Source organism: Rhipicephalus sanguineus, chromosome 2 (assembly GCF_013339695.2).
Source record: "Rhipicephalus sanguineus isolate Rsan-2018 chromosome 2, BIME_Rsan_1.4, whole genome shotgun sequence".
In the NCBI taxonomy this organism is placed as follows: domain Eukaryota; kingdom Metazoa; phylum Arthropoda; class Arachnida; order Ixodida; family Ixodidae; genus Rhipicephalus; species Rhipicephalus sanguineus.
The window spans coordinates 121,577,656-121,593,992 of record NC_051177.1 but is presented as its reverse complement, the minus strand read 5'-3'; positions in this window follow the sequence as shown (position 1 = coordinate 121,593,992).

Sequence of the window (16,337 nt, the reverse complement as noted above, 5' to 3'; positions counted from 1 at the left end):
CGATCTTAACGTAACGCTAACAAGACCAACCACGCGTTAACTAAAAATGGCAGTCGGACGAGTGGTAAGGTTAGACAACTTGTTTTGTGTGTTGTCCTGTTTTCGTAGTATTCGCAATGCCCACGAACTATAAGTGGCGCGCCGTGCTTTCAATATGGCGCCAGGAGGAGGGTCAACCCGTTTGTTAGCATAGGAACAGATAGGACGCTGGACGTACGGACGTGACACTTTCACCGGATGAAGTCATGAGCTGCGCTGGAATAGATATGAGACTAAATACTTTCCCAAACATGGAAAGTGCTAAGTACTCGCCACCTAATTATTTACTGCGAAGGGAAAGGTATATTTCAGCTCCGTTACCGTGCATAACGATGCTTTGCGAAATCCTGTGCGTGCTACAAAAATGTATGACTAGAATTGACGTATGAGCTGAACGGCAGTCCGAAGAGGTGTAATATCGTACCGAGCCGCTGACGGATGTGCCGCAGTAGTAGGCCGCCAGCGAGTAGCGCCATCGCTGCTGCGCGTGATGATGGCTTGCAAACATAAAAGTGTTCAGTGATAATACCTTGTCGTCTTACTTGCGCAGTCGAAAACGCGGAGTTACGTCTTCAACGGAACACAAGTTTAACATGCCATTCGCGCTGTGAGCTAGCTGTGGCTGTCACCTTTCACTGAAATGTTCGCAGGTATGCTCAGCACAGCACGATCGAGACACATGAATATCGAAACACGAATATCAAAAACGTATGTCCAGTTTTCGCAACGTCGAAGAAGTCGCCGAGAGACCTGGATTGTGGCCGCTGACTGCACGTTCCATCGCTCTAACCATTTCGCTTCATTGGTCGAAGCCAGAGCGTGTTGGCGGCATGCGGCGCTCCATAATATCCACAATAATTGTGATACATGCAATGCACAAGAGGAGCTATGCTTTTATTTGATTGCTCGCTCAAGGATATTATACATTAACTACAATCAAAGTGACTTACGAGCGTGAAAGAACATTACGCACGATGGGGACGTGAAGTTGCAACTCGCTCCTCGTGAGTTAGCAGCTGGTGGTCATCGTCGCTGTCACACTCTCGGTGCTTCACAGTCTTCTACGTCCAGTGAAATTCCTCGTCGTCAAGATTGTTTCTTTCAACATCAATGCTGAAAGCAATCTGAAGAATTCATCCGCCGAACGACTGATCCCTGACACTCCTCGTCACCACGTTTACAATTAGACAGACGTCGGAGAACGTTTTGCTCTCAGACCGGCCAACAAGCAATCGCTTGCAGTGTGCTGCCACCTATCAACAAACGTACAAAAAACAAGCGGCGCAGCGGTGGCTATGAAACCCAACACACTGACGAAGGACGGCGTGGATGGAAAGCGTTCGCTCCACGAAAGGCGTCGAGCAGACGCGTCCTCGAATGATTGAAACGTTGCTCGCACGATTCGTAACAGCGCTTTGCTGACAAAGGATTGAGGCCCTATTTTAATGTATCGCCAACTTGAGATCGCTCAGTTATACATGAGCACATCGCGAGCCCGCGCGACCTCCCTCCCGCGTGCAGTGTTAAGGGACTCATGCACTACAAGAAACACTGGCCAATTATATATGCAAGTAAAACAGGGTGAGCTTCAACTGAATATGTCAGACGATAACATTTAACTTATCTACGTGGCTACAGAAAGCCTCGCGAAGCTGCTAGTATGTGTACACTGTGGGCTAGCATTGAAAGCGCGAGTTGCCACGTATTTTCACGAAAACTTCGCGTCTCGCAAGAACGAATCAGATTTCTCGTGTCACGGAGGGCCCGGTTTGTTCACTGATGCAGGGAACATGCAAAGTCGTAGTGTTCCTTTCTTGCCAACGCGTTAACACTGAGGCTAGCTCAGCCGAACAAGGGAGCGACTGCATAGTGCCGCCATTTTGTCGTCTACTAACCCTCCTCGAGAGGACGCTCCTGAATTCCGCTCGGTGGCGCGACAGTCTATGGGCATTGCGAATTCTGTACCGCCGTTTAGGGCAAACTATACGCGTGTCGGAACAAGCTAGACGGGCTCAACGCGAAAATGAGGATGTATAGCTTCAAGTGGGCTGACTGCTGCGTCATTCATGGCTGGCTGGAGAGTTGAGTTCTTCGAAGGTTTTCGTTGAAAAAACTACCGCATGGTTGACTTGAAGCCGGTTTTTAGCTCTTTTCCTTTCTCGCTCGGTCATAAAGTTGGCCAGGGGCGAAGCCTGAAGTATTGTTTTGGGGGTGGGGGGCGAGGTATTGTGGGGTTTAACCACGCTTTACTTATGTTCGTGCGTGTGTTTGTACGTATGCGTATATATACGCACATGCGAAATTGAAAATTTTCGAGCAAAACAAGGACACACAGAGAAACAGGCACCAAATACCAAGCAGTGAGTGCCAACGGATTTTTAAAAATTTTTCTAAAGAAACGCCCACGCATATTTACATGTCAAAATTTCATTACTTTATCCTCCGTTTGACTTGCGACCTTTCACGCTTTTTTTTTTAAGTTCTCGTGTTCACATTCCGAGCATGTCAACTTTTTCCGTCAACTAGAATGACGTCTCTTTGTTCAGAATTGCGGTCCGCGACACTGCCCCATAGCTGCTGCATCGGAACAAGGCAAGCGATATCATCGCTCATCCTATGCCTGAATCAGGGGGTGAACATGATGCAGCCCGGTACATGAGAGGGCCAAAAAATGATCACGATAACAAAACACATACAGCAAATCGTCGTTTATACCGAAGCGCGGGCCAGGGTCCCAGCCGTGGCATTCTTCCCTTTCTGAGACGTTGGGCAGCGGCTCTTCATCAAGAAGCACGGCCACTCCCTCGTTCTGCTCCTCACTCACTCTCTTCCCTGCTGTCAGAAGCAAAGCACAGCAGCCGGTCGCGGCAGCCTTCACTCCATCAGCATCTGGGGGAAGAGGCTGCGGCAGGAACAACAGGAGCGTGCCAATACGTCCGCCGGACCCAGATCTCTCTTACAACAAGCAGCAGCGGGTCTCTGCCGCGCAGCAAAAGTGCTGTGCGGGAAAGCCCGTTTATCAAAGTCCCTCACATGACACCGTCTTCGGGACAGAAAGAGGGGGAAAAACGGGGACCGCACGGCCGGACGACGGGACATCCTTTCCCGCATCCTTCCGCAGCAAGGAGACATCCCGAAATAAAAAAAGAGCGGGAAAGAAAGTAAGTTCGCCCGCGTGCTCTGAAGGGAAAGAATAAAGGAGAGGAGCGGAAAAGAGGAGCTATGCGGGGAAGCCTCCTGAGGCACGCAGAGGTGTGCTATACGGGACGCGAAGAAAGCAGCGGGGAAGCCAAGCAGACGGGAGAAGATTTTCCCCACTTCCGTCCCTTACTTCCCCAAACGGTGGCGACGGCTCAAGACAGTGGCACTGCACGGCATCCCGAGCACACAAATGGTGTCCCGTACGGCACACAAAGAGTTGCCCCTATGCGTGTGTGTATGTCGCGTGAGTGGTTGCATCCCGACGGTCCAGAATCAACACGGCAAAGAGAAAAAGAGCGAGGACGGTTTAGGGAAGGAGGGCGGAATGTCGCTACCGACGTAATCACCCAGCCGAGTCTCGTGTTTGGGTTGGGGGCGAAAGGAAGTCCCTCTTTCCTTTCCCCCCGCGTGGATTCCTGCGCACCTTATTTTTCCTGCATTTTTTCATCCCTTTTCCTTCCGTAGCATCCTGCCTATCCCCTGTCCTTCCCTCATCTTCCTTTTTTTTTCTGCGGCGTCCTTTTTGGCGACGCCACTACCGCCGCCGCCTTTTGTTTCTCACCTAATCAATGGCAACACACCACTCCCGTGACCCGACAGAGGCGCATTGTGTCCGGCCATAATTATAGGAAGCACCAGGTCTCTTCCGTCTCGTCCTTTTGCGCCTCTTTATCCAGAGGGCACGCTACTGAAAGAACGGGCAAAAAAAAAAAGATTATTCTTCTTTTCTCGGAAGCGTATAGGCGCTACCGGCACAAAGGAAGGACAAAAGACCCTCCTAGAGAGTCTGAAGAGTATAAAAGGGAAGGAAAACGGGAACTCACTGATAGGGACGATGTGCGGGCCGAAGCGACGAACAAAAAGAAGGGTATAAAAAGAGAGAAACAAATACGGGCACGTGTGTACAGAATCCTTCTCGCGGAACAAAGCTCAGGTGGTGGTATTGATTTGAGAGGCAGCGACGACGACATTCCTTCCTCACCGATTACTGGTGCCGCCAGGGATGGAAGGAGACAAAATAGGTCGGCAAAGATTGGAAGAGGAGGACGGAGGACAGGCTGCGGGCGAAGCAACCAATCCTATTCGGTGTACTTCGGCCGTATCATCTCGTCGTCGGGCCGCTCGTCCCTTCGTGTACGAGATACAGGTCGGGCCACCTGCTCCCCCTTATAACGGCAGTTATTCAATCGCAACGTAGGAGAAAGACTGCCTCGCGCATCCGGCCTCAAATTAGGATGAGGGGGAAGGAAGAGAGAATGATTGTGCCACCCCACCTCCTAAATAGTCTATGACAACGAAGAAGGGTTTTCTTTCGTTCGGCGGCATTATTGTGCTCCTTATCTCTGATGGGTTCTTTCATTCTTTCTAAAGAGAATGAAAGTTTTTTTTTTTTGGAAACGTTTTGTCACCGGCTTCCTCCACAAGTGACGAAACGTTGGATAATTGCTCTTTGTTCTTCATTGTTCTTGTTCTTCGATCTTGTTCGAGTCACCGACAAAAGGATCGACGTATCGGAGCGATACTTTAGCTGAGCAAAAATGGTCACGTGCCCCCGTTGTGGTTTGACATTCCTATTGAAATTCATTTAGTACAGAGAAGACTTCGAGCCGTCACCTGACGCCATCATCATCGACGGAGAGTGGGACGGGACAGGGTTTAATTCCTTCTTCCCCCCGCCTTGCCCGGACTTTTAATAAAGTTTGTTCATTCAGAGAAGACTTAGCAGGATAGTGCGTATAGCTAGGGGAATATATATAGACATTATAAATCAGTCAATCAATCAAAAAGGAATTTTATTACACATTAAGGCAATTTTATACAGAAGTAGTTGGACCGATAGCCTAAATTACTAGCTTTTGGCTAAATGGCTGATGATTTTATTTTTCTTCTTCTTTTTTTTTTTACATGGTTGTGCTGTTGACACGTTCTCCACTCGTACCGCTCTCAGGCTGGCCACGGTGCTTCACGCCACTGCTTTATTAATTGGCAGCAGAAACTTTATATTAGACGAAATCTTACGATAAATAAGAGATTCACGCAGAATGGAATAAGCACATCACACAAGCCGGCTGTCCCGAATGCCGACAATGCAACCACGTCGAGAGAAGACTATACGGGAGAAGGTAACCGTCGGAGAGATCACGGGAGACCGGCGTCCGGGAAGTGAAGCGCAGCCTGAGGTATTCGAGAGGGCTCTTTCGCGGTTAATGCACCGGCAGAGCGGCACATCACGTTCGTGTACGGCTTACCTATCCACCGCGAAGTGCGTGGCCATATCACCCCCCACTTGCTTCCCAGCAAAAAAAAAAAAAAAAACACCCCGCCGCCTACATACACATCGCCGCACAACCACGCGCGGCTATAGAAACAGAAACGGAGAAGAAAAAAAGCTCGCGCCTTTGCGCTATTCTTCGCGTAATGCGAATTCACCAACGACGTGCGTGTACCACCACGTATATACTATGCCGGGCGCAAAGCGACCCCCCCCCCTCCTTTTATTACGTACGTACACTGCACTATACTACACACCCCCGCCTTGTCTCTCCTCGCTTCGCTCGCTTCAAGCCTGCACTCAAGCTATGGCGGCGCAGCCATTCTTGCACCCTCCGGTGCAAGGCATATTACCCAGCGCCGTCCTCCTCTTACGGGACTTTAATATTAAAAAACTCGCTCTGCGATCTGTGTGGCAGCATCGGCCGAGCTAGCGCGGCCACCAGCTGCTTCATCGTTTCGGCGAGCACTGTAGGCGAGAGAGAGAAAGAGCGAAAGAAAGGAAGAGACAGAGAGGGTGGAGGAGAGAGAGAGAGACTGCAGAGAAGCGGCGGGGGCCCCTCAATCGCTGCGAGTGCGCCGGGGCTCGGGCTCGCGAGCACGCATACGCAATGAACCGCGGGCTCTGTCGAGTTATCGCGTATCACGTTTGGACGACAAGCGCGCTTCTCTCTGCTCCCTCTACCGTCAGAGCGCATGCCATCAGGAGACGTTCTTGCTTTCAGGCTATTTGCAAAGTGGCGTGTAGCTCTTACGCGTCTCCCTCGTCGCTTCATCCAAAGTGCGCACCTGGTTGGCTTCTTGTTGGCTGTTGTTGGTTGCTCGCGAGTTCTTGTCCGATATTTGTATACAGGTTATTGTTGGTACCGTTCTTATAGTGCCTGTTGTTCTTGCTGTACATTCTTTTTGGACTCCTCGTGGAGCTTTTTGTTGGAGGCTTGTCGGTTCTTGTTGGCTTCTTGTTGGCTCCTTGTTGGGAGCTCGTTCGTTCTTGTTGGCTTCCTGTCGGGCCTTTCTCGGAGTCTTGTTGGTGGCCACCGCAGTTCTTGTTGGCTGCTTTGGATCATCATGTCAGTTTATCGTTTGTACCTCCTGTTCTCTTCTTTCTTTTTTTTTTCTTTTGGACTGCTTGTTGGTATAGCGCACGTTGATGTGTATACACCGTTTCGAGTTTATAGTTCTCCCAGCCTAAACACTAGCGCTCACTCCCTTTTTAAGTTGCGTCATGCACGTCCGCTGCGTGCATGAGGCATCTCGAAAGCTCAGTTTCCTTAGCTTTAAACATCAAAAGCGTAGCTTGAAAGCTTGCGGAGCAAAATGCAGCGAAAATAACGCAGACTCGCGTACAAACACCCTTGTGGCAGAAAAGTAAATCTGTGAAATAGAACAGCAAGAAAGCTCGCTTATTGTACTGACATTTCAAGCTAAACCGGTCGCTCGCACCAGGTTAACCTCCCTGCCTCTTCCTTTTCATCTATTTCTCTCTCTCAAGCTAGAGAGAGAGAGGAACTGTAATGGATGATAGGCAAAGATACCGGCTAGAGTGCAGTGCCTCTGGCCTGCTATATGCCCCCCACGCTGGAGAAGGAGTTGTTTTGAAGGAGCTACAGGATATACGGCTGTGAAGAAGAAAGGGAGTGATGGCATGGTAAAGTTGAATAGAGTGGCACATTACACTGTTTCTGCGCAACACGTACCCGCGCTCTAGCGCATGCATCTTCACTAGCTTCTGGTCTGAAGCGTATAAAGCCATGGAAACCGTTTATGACGTTGCTATATATATAGTTTTAACCATAAGAGTTTCCAACAATATTGACTACAGGGTACTGTGGCGCTGCGATCGTTCAGCCACCATGAGAACGATGGGTAGTACACGTATTTGCCTAGTCTTCGTGCTTGCGGCTTCGAACGCACTTGTGGCTTTGTTTATTGTTGCGTTTTGCCTTTTGTTTCCGTTTGTTTCGTATGAAAGGATGGCTCGTTGTGAAACTCGTGAGCCGATCTGAATTTGTGAGACTAAATGGGTCAAGATGGTGAAGTGGGACTGCTGAACTTTTTTTTAATAATTACCAGTTTTAAAAGTCAAAAAGCCGCGCGCAGCCGAAAGGACGAAGCTTAGGTTAATCCATTCACTACCCATCATTTTCATGCTGGCTGAAGCGTCTTGAGTTGCATCTCCCATAGACACTAGTGCCAGGTTTTCCTCTAGTTTATTATTACGAAACTCTATGGTTATATCTACGTGGCCGAGCGCTGGTGGCCTCCTTTCATAGTTTCCCTTTTCGCTTTACAGTGGTCGCTGCCCTCTTCGTTAACTCACTAAATTGACCGCCCGAAAAACTTCAATGTCAGCGCGCACTGGGAGCCGGCCTCTCCTTGTACAACGAAACAGTCACTCGCGCGTGCGGCATCAGTGTAGCTGTACGGTTATTCATAAATCCTTAAATAAGGCATCGCGTGAAACCGCTTTTAAAAAAAGAGTGAAGAAATTTCCACGGCGGCGGCGGCTGCCGGCTGATGCACGAAAGCTTTGCCTTGATGCGTGGAGAGCTTTCATCCGCTCGCCCATCTGAAGTCGGTGCGCGCTGCTAGTACTTTGAACGGGTAGGCTTTTCAGCTTCCGCCGCCGGCACAAGACTCTTTTTAAAGGCTCGTCATGGCTGCGGAGTAATTTCGCTGCGCGCCGACGGAATGGCGTAGAAAAAAAAAAGAAAAAAAGACGCCAGAAACGAAAAGCTGCAAGGATGAAAGGGACCCTTTTCCCGGTGTAAGTTACGCCGCATAAATGATTCTATCGGGAAATGCGTTTCGAGCACGCGTGTACACGAATAAGCTTTGATACATGTAGGACTTAACCCCCCGTCGCAATATGTAACTGTGCACTTTCACCGACTTCTTTTTTTTTTTCTTTTTTCATTTTCTGGGTGAATAGTTTATGCCAGAGAAAAACTTGGAGAGAAAGTGACACTGGTATAGCCTTACACACCTGCGCTGCTTGAATCGCAAATTTCATTGATCATGACGAATCACAGCACTTCAGATAAGAGGCCCATAAAACCGTGCTCGTATAAAACTTTAAATAACTCATTTCTTTCTTCTAAGAATTACGAGGCTTCTTCAAAACCTCCTCGTTTCGGACGATGTGTCGTACTCAAGGAGGTTTGAATGGAAGAAGAGAATGCCGAGGGCTCGTTTCTTTGTTTGACGCAAGCTTAATGAAAACCAGCAGATAATGAAGCTAAGGAAGAAATATGGGTTCTTAAGTGTACTGTTTTAAGTGTACTGTAGTAAATATGATATATAGACGTGAAGAAAGTAGCGTGGAAGAAAAGACAACTTGCAGCCGGCAGGGACCGAACTTGCATGCGACTTTCGGATAACGCGCACGATGCTCTTACCAATTGAGCTACGGCGGCGGTCGTCCTTTCGTCCACTTTGTCGGGTATTTATGTCCATGCAAACCCTGGGAGTCTTATACCGCACTACCTTTGGGGACTGGCTCATATCATTTCGTCAGACGTATGCCTGTAAAAAAAAAAAAAAAGCTGCAGAGAGAAAGAAAGAAAAGAAAGAAAAGAAACAAGAAAGAAAAAGGGTTTGAGGTCCCTCTGTTACGCTATCGTATTGATATGACTTCGCGTTTTAAGAATGCATCGCAAGGGGTCATCGACATGCAAAGTTTCGACTTCGCATATATCGAATACCTCGTTGACTTTCTCCTTTCTTTCTTTCCTTTCTTTCTTTCCTTCTTTCTTTCTTTCTTTCTTTCTTTCTTTCTTTCTTTCTTTCTTTCTTTCTTTCTTTCTTTCTTTCTTTCTTTCTTTCTTTCTTTCTTTCTTTCCTTCTTTCTTTCCTTCTTTCTTTCCTTCTTTTTTGCGAGAGAGTGCTTCGATGTGAATGCTTCCTTTGAACGGTGTAAAAAAAAAAGTGACATTCATTTACCAAAGCAAGACAAACCGCGATAGTATATGACATGTGTCCGCACCCTCAAGGCACGTCAGTTGATGGAGATCTCGTGAAATGGCGGTAAACGTTTCGCGAAAACGACGACGCGATATGAAACGAGGAGGCGAGTCGATTTCAAAACGCATATAATACGCGCGTTGTCCGGGAACGCTATATCGCTTTCCAGCTCACTTATTTAAATATAGGAATGCACATACGCTCATCTCATTGAACGCGTGCGCCTATAAAGAGGACGTTATTACCAGGCTGCCCGTATTATGTTATGACTTTCGTTTAAATCACGCTTAAGATAAAATTTTCTCGAGGTTCTCACCACACCGAGGAGTTATCTATCCAACACGTATACACTGAGGCATCAGTGATGTGCAGAACGTACGTCTTCTGTTCTTTCTACGCTTGTCGGGCGTTGCGTGGAATAATCGAGAGACTCAACTTATTTTCCCATTTACATTTGTCTATTTCTATTTTTTTTTCTTTATTTCTTTCGTAGAGTGACATTTCGGAGGAGCCGATACGGGACGCCAGTGAAATTGATTACCCTTCTGCCGTATCGCTGACCCGCGGCCCCAATCCCTTATGAAACATTGTAAAAGCTAAGCTAGGACGGCTCCGGCAGTATACCGACACTTTCTTCGATAATTGAAGTCGGCTCAAGCGAGCTTCCTCCGTCTGCTTGTCTTTACGCTTTTCAGTTCTGTCGACCTCCTCTTTACCGTGCTAAGGATTGCGGGAAAGCCAACGGGAAGGCTCTCGGGAACGAACTTTCCCTGAACACGTTCGGGAGAAGTCGGGTAACTTTGCGTCACTCAACCTAAGCATTATATCGGTAGCCAGCTGGTGTAAGAACTGGCTAACCTTCCTGTCTTTCCGTCTGCCTCTCTCTCTCTCTCTCTCTCTCTCTCTATTTCTCCTCTCCTTGTCGCCTCGCCTCCACCTGGATTTGTGCAGCGTATAAGAAGAACCCTCTCGATTTGCCGAAACTGCGCTACCTGGCGACGCAGTGACATGAATAGCACCCGTGATTCTTCAACTGGCCATTTCAACTCGGATTTTTAGAAACAGAGAATGAAAGAGGTGAAAACCGCCCAGGTTAAGTGGATAACTGACCGGTTGGTTATTTCGAATTGGGGAGAAAAAAAACAAAAAAGAAAAGGTTCGAATAGATTATGAGAAAACAAGAAATGACGGGAATGAAATCTATCCGCTCGAACAGTGTTAATTATCCAGACAACGAAGATATGTTTTCAGTATATTCCGGTGCTTTAAAACACGCAAAGACGCGCTGTCCTTTATTATATCTCTCGTTTTCGCTTTCTCTCCCCGCGGCTACTGAACTTGCTGGCGCCTATAGGGAGTTTGTTTTTCTTATCCATCGAAATATCCCCTTCAAATACAGCGTACTGCGGATAATTCTGTGTTGCGTTATGGGGACTTCGGGCGCGTTCACTCAAAACATGTCCGAATCTTCACGCAACCAGGGCTTTTTTTCTCGCGATTTCTGTGGTCACCCGTATTAGCCAAACAAATTTAGCCATCGCTAATGGCCAACTTGGCTAATATAGTAACGTTGCTAATGGCAGAGTACGTATAGCTACTTACGATGGCACAGGCCACAGAGTGTCCATTTCCCTCCCATAAGTCATTCCTCTTTCGCTCGTGATGCATGCGTGCCGAAGGCTCCACAAATTGCTTTGCGACATACTGTGACACTTGGGTCGCTTGATACCACATTAGTGGATGTGGGTGTGTGCTTTCTCAGCAGCCGTTTCTTACACCTTCTCGTATAAAATCTTTTTTTGTTCTCTTTACCTCATTCTACACCACAGGGCATACATACATACGGTGCATACACCGTGGCGAACCTCCCTTTCTTGAACTTTGAACTTTGGTTTATGCAGACGTGCATACGTACACGAAATGCACGTATACATCTCTGAAATGTTCTCTCTCTCTCTCTTTCTCCTCTCCGTTAAGCGCACACCACCCTCAGCTATGCGCGCAGCCAAAAAGACTGCGCCAGCTGAGCGCCACGGACAAAGAAGACGGTGTTACGGCCGCAGCGAGTCCGCATCAGCGGCGCGGTGCCTGAATGATCCTCCATTGCGTCATGCACTTCCGCGCCTATACGACGCCCGCATTAGGGTCGCAATGAGATTCTGGCGTCGTCACGAAGATTACGCGGCGGCTTCCGACGCGTTTTTAGATTGCGATGCTGCTCGTTGCGACGCGGTCGCCCTCGTATGCACATCTCGTCGTTCGATTATACTCTCTCCACATTCATTTTCTTTTATTCCTTTTTTTTTTAACTCAAGACTACCAAAAGGGGTGCCCGATTCTATGTACAGTGCGTAGTCAAACGCAGACGAACTGGCAATGTCGCTCGTGCCCGAGATCACCCGTGCAAACTCTTGCGAGAGACCGTGCGCGGAATATTCTCCGACAGTCTTGCGGACGCGCCACTTTTTGTAATAAAGCAATACGCGGCCCCCGGTGTTGCAGCGTATGCGGGCTTTATACTATGCTTGACGGGGCCTAATGGGATCAGTCTGTACACCCGAAGGACACCCAGTGGAAACCTTACCTGCTCGTCCCGGTATACGGCGCATGCGCATCAGACTGAGTCTTTCATGGTGCCGCGCGCACTACCTTAAAGTGAGGGTTGGCAACCTGAGTTTGGCGCCAGTGGTATTGAGCAGTGTATCCCGGTATGTTGGGCCTTTTTTTATTATTCATCGCCGAAAGTGTACGGCGCTGTGTAAGTATTCTTCGTGTCACTCTTCGTCTGCGTCCGAGTTCTGAGATTGTTCTCACGTATCGACTGTTATAACTCCTTCGTTCGCGTTCTATTTGTGCGTCTAACTTAATTAAGTCAGCAACTCTGTAAAACAATCATGTTATAATGAAGCCGTGTATGCGGGTGTTTATAGGATGACTTTTAGTAATATTTAAACATGGGGTTTCCGCGGTGAAAAAAAAAAAGTGAGAAAAAAAATTCTTCCAAAGTAAACCGTCAGGTATGGTGGACGTTCATATAAACGCAAAATCGCGCTAATTAATCATCAGTTAACTAAAACTCACCGATTAGCTTTTCGTTGATTACCTTAGGGTACAAGATGCGAGGGACGAATTGTAGCCGGTGAGACTGCAAGGCGTGTCCGCAATTATCATTGTACTATGAGGTTGGCGCGGATTCTGAGATGTGTGCCATCGAATTAGCAGTAAAAATGCTATGTTGCTAAAGTTATTTTTGTGAGAAGCCGCCGTTTCGTGCATTTAAGCACAAAAACTGGAACGCCTGTATAATTTCGTCGCATACTTTGGAAATGAATAGAGTAAAATACCACTTGAACGAACGTCGGTGAAACAAACTATTCTGTTGTACGAACTTTTTTTCAAATCCCCCGCCGAAGCGCCGTTGGACCCAATGCTAACGCGTTTCAGTTTAACGAAATTCGCGCAGAGCGAATATCAGTTTCACGAACATATTTTGTGACACCATCCAATGCCCCTCACGTCATATTAATCAGAAATTGTCCGAAAGACTGGCTATAGACAACGCTTTGGGTTTTGAGGACTATGTCACCTGTGACTCTCGCGTTGAGACATGCGCCACTCTGTCTACAGAAGAGCTTGTAGCGAGCGTCCTACCTCAGAAAGAAGAAGAAGAGGAGAAAGAAGTGACCCTTGTAGAGGAAGCACCAAGAATTTCAGCTAAAGAGAAAGCACTGATGTACGCTGCAAAAAATGAAATCCTTCGCCGCCCGGCAGAATGTTGTGCCGGAGAAGGTTTACGAGAGCTTGAACACAGTGACTCAGTTTATGACCACTGCAGTCTTAAGTACACATGTGCAGCAAAAGATTACTACGTTTTTTCAAAACATGCTAAGTAAGCAGAAATTCACATTCAAATATGCAGCATTGCAAATAAAAGCGCCAAAATTTCATTTCAACAACTGATGTTTTCATTAGCTCCTGATAAGTTGCGACATAGCTATTTTAGTTCAGCGAACTTTCCCTTTAACGAACATTTTCCTGGGGTCCCTTGAAGTTCGTTCAAGTGAAGTTTCACTGTATTTCGAAATTGATGTTCTCCTGAATATTAGTTCAATGTGGATACCCTTTGAGAACTTACCGGCGTACGAGTCTATGACCGCGATTACTACAATTCGTCAATCTCAATATTTCGAATGCTCGAAAATTTTGATTGAATTACTCATTAATTTGTGTTTTCTTTTTCATTCTGGTAATTGCTTGTTTTTTAAAATAATTTTTGTCGTGTCAGTAGTTTTCTTGCAAAGCATACCTGGTGCTTTTTTTAAGCCAGCGTTTCTTTATCTTTTTTTTAATTTTCCTTTCTTTCCAAAGCCCCCCCCCCCCTTTTTTTTTTTCTTTCCCCGTGCTTAATGTCGTCGCCATTGGAACTCTTACTCCCATTCTCAAGGCGCGAAAACAAATCCCTCCACATCTTCAAAACATTTGCATATGAGAGAACCGAAAAGAGGTCGCGATAACCGAATTCTACGGAGCCTCCAGCAAAACGAACGGCATTCCGCGAATAAAAGAGTAAACGTTAAAAGGATGGCGAAACTCACTCGCGATGCATAGTTGCACGCAATACACGATGAAAACGAAAAGAAAAAAAAAAAACCTTCGAGTTATATTATCGGCTATACAGATGCGAAGAGAGACAACAGCTCAAAAGCTCCTGCCATCCTGACGCCACGCACGTTGCGCGCGCTGTGTGCGCGGAATTTCCAATTCGTTCTCTCCTCTATACGCCGAGATCAAAGCGCGTCGCCGACTCTCGCTGCGCCTGCACTGTCGCCCGCATCATCCTCTTCCCAGATGTCACGATGCGCGTGCCACGTCGCACGGTGGCAGCATGGAGACAAGCTTGTTCTTCATGTGCACTTCGGCTGCCTTTAAGCGTGCGTTCGCGATTGTCGGTATATATATATATATATATATATATATATAATATATATATATATATATATATATATATATATATATATATATATATATATATATATATATATATCTTCGCTAGCGTCGCTTTCCTCCAGAAACTTAAGCCATGGAAAACATCTAACAACGATGTCGCGATAAAAGCTTCCCGCATTTCCTCGTGTTTCTCCAAACATGTGGGAGATCGAGTTTTCTCGTGCGATGTAGGCATCTGTCTAGCCTCTTATATTTAACTTGTTTTTTTTTTTTCGGAAATCAAGTGAGAGAAAAGCATCAGTGTTACGGTGCCTGTTATGTGCTGCATATTCGAGTGTTCCCATATGCGTGCTATCGCGAGCTGTGCGTGCCCTACTCGTGATAGGTTTCGTGATAGGTTTCATACTCGGAGAGCATGTTCTTTTTTACAGCCAAGATATATATATATATATATATATATATATATATATATATATATATATATATATATATATATATATATATATATGGCTACAGGTTCTGGTGATTCGCGTCCGCAGACGTGAGACGCGTAGAACAACAATTTCCGTCGCCCCTCGCCACCACGGATACGCCTCTTTCACAAGGGTCGCGGTGCTCGGCCGCCGCGGATGTAGCCACCGTTCACCTATATCTCTCTCGTTTGTTGCTGTCTCTCTTATTGACTGATTGTCTATCACCTCAATGTTCGTCTTCTCAAGCACAGTTTAGTAAACGTTAATTATAACTCTGCACCTAACTGTAAACTAACTTTATACCTAAACCTTACCTAAACATGAAAAGTTATACTTATAATATCGTTCCACTTGTCTCCATCATTCTCATTTTTCTCATTTTTTTTTCTATTCGCCATTATCTGTTCATCCATCCATCGATCCAACCATCCATCCGTGTGTCGTGTCCTTCCTATTCATTTTGTCCCCGTTCAAAGTGAGCTACTTAACCATATAGATATAATGAATCCATCCTCCATCCATCCATCCATCCATCCATCCATCCATCCATCCACATCCATCCATCCATCCATCCATCCGCCCGTCCGTCTGTCCACGAGACCAGCTCAATGCATTCACACAACAGTTGCGTATCAACTTGAAGAATTCAGTCGGTAGCACTAGAAAACATAAAGTCCCAGTTGCCGCCTTAAGAAAAGGAGCGTTGCTCAAGCGCACGCGAACGGCCGGCGCCAACTTCAATAAGCCGCGAGCTATTTGCGCAGCTCCTCGATTCGCAAAGATTCGCAAGATGCCATGCATACTTCTGTCAAAGAGCTAGGCGCACAACTGCTGACGACGTTCTCGCTTGACATTTTTCGGAACAGGGCGGCGTCATGTTGCGTCCTGCGTCCTAGAGCCAAAGGAGACCGACGACGAGATAGTTTCGGAGACGGGTCCTCCAAAAACGCCCGCTCTCTCAAGATGGCAGCAGATATGCGCGCTCACAAAACAAAAACAAAAAAAATCTTTGTTAGGGCACCCTGCGAGGACATTGCCGTATACTTTTCGACTTCGCTTTCCTTTTTTCATTCGATTCCAAGAGCATCGCAAGTGTCTCTCCTTCTTTCTTTTCTTTCACCCTTCAGATCTCCCGCAATATTGCGCAAATTTTTCGCCCGATCGTTTCCTCCACTGGAGCGCTATACAGTGGGCGTTCTCTCAAAGATCAAAGGAGCTCGGCAGTGATTGAGTTCGCTTTCGAAAGCGCTCCGCTCCTATGATGTCGCAAACGCGTCCGCATGCAGCCTCTTGACTCCCTTGCTAAAGACGGTATTGTACTACATTTACGTTAATATTTTCCCACAGACCCCGCGCCGCTTCGTTACAGGGATAACATGCGTTTAAGCTCATTAGAGATCCCTTTCTGCGCTTCTATTTTTTTTCCCGTTTCGGCGTCCGTGG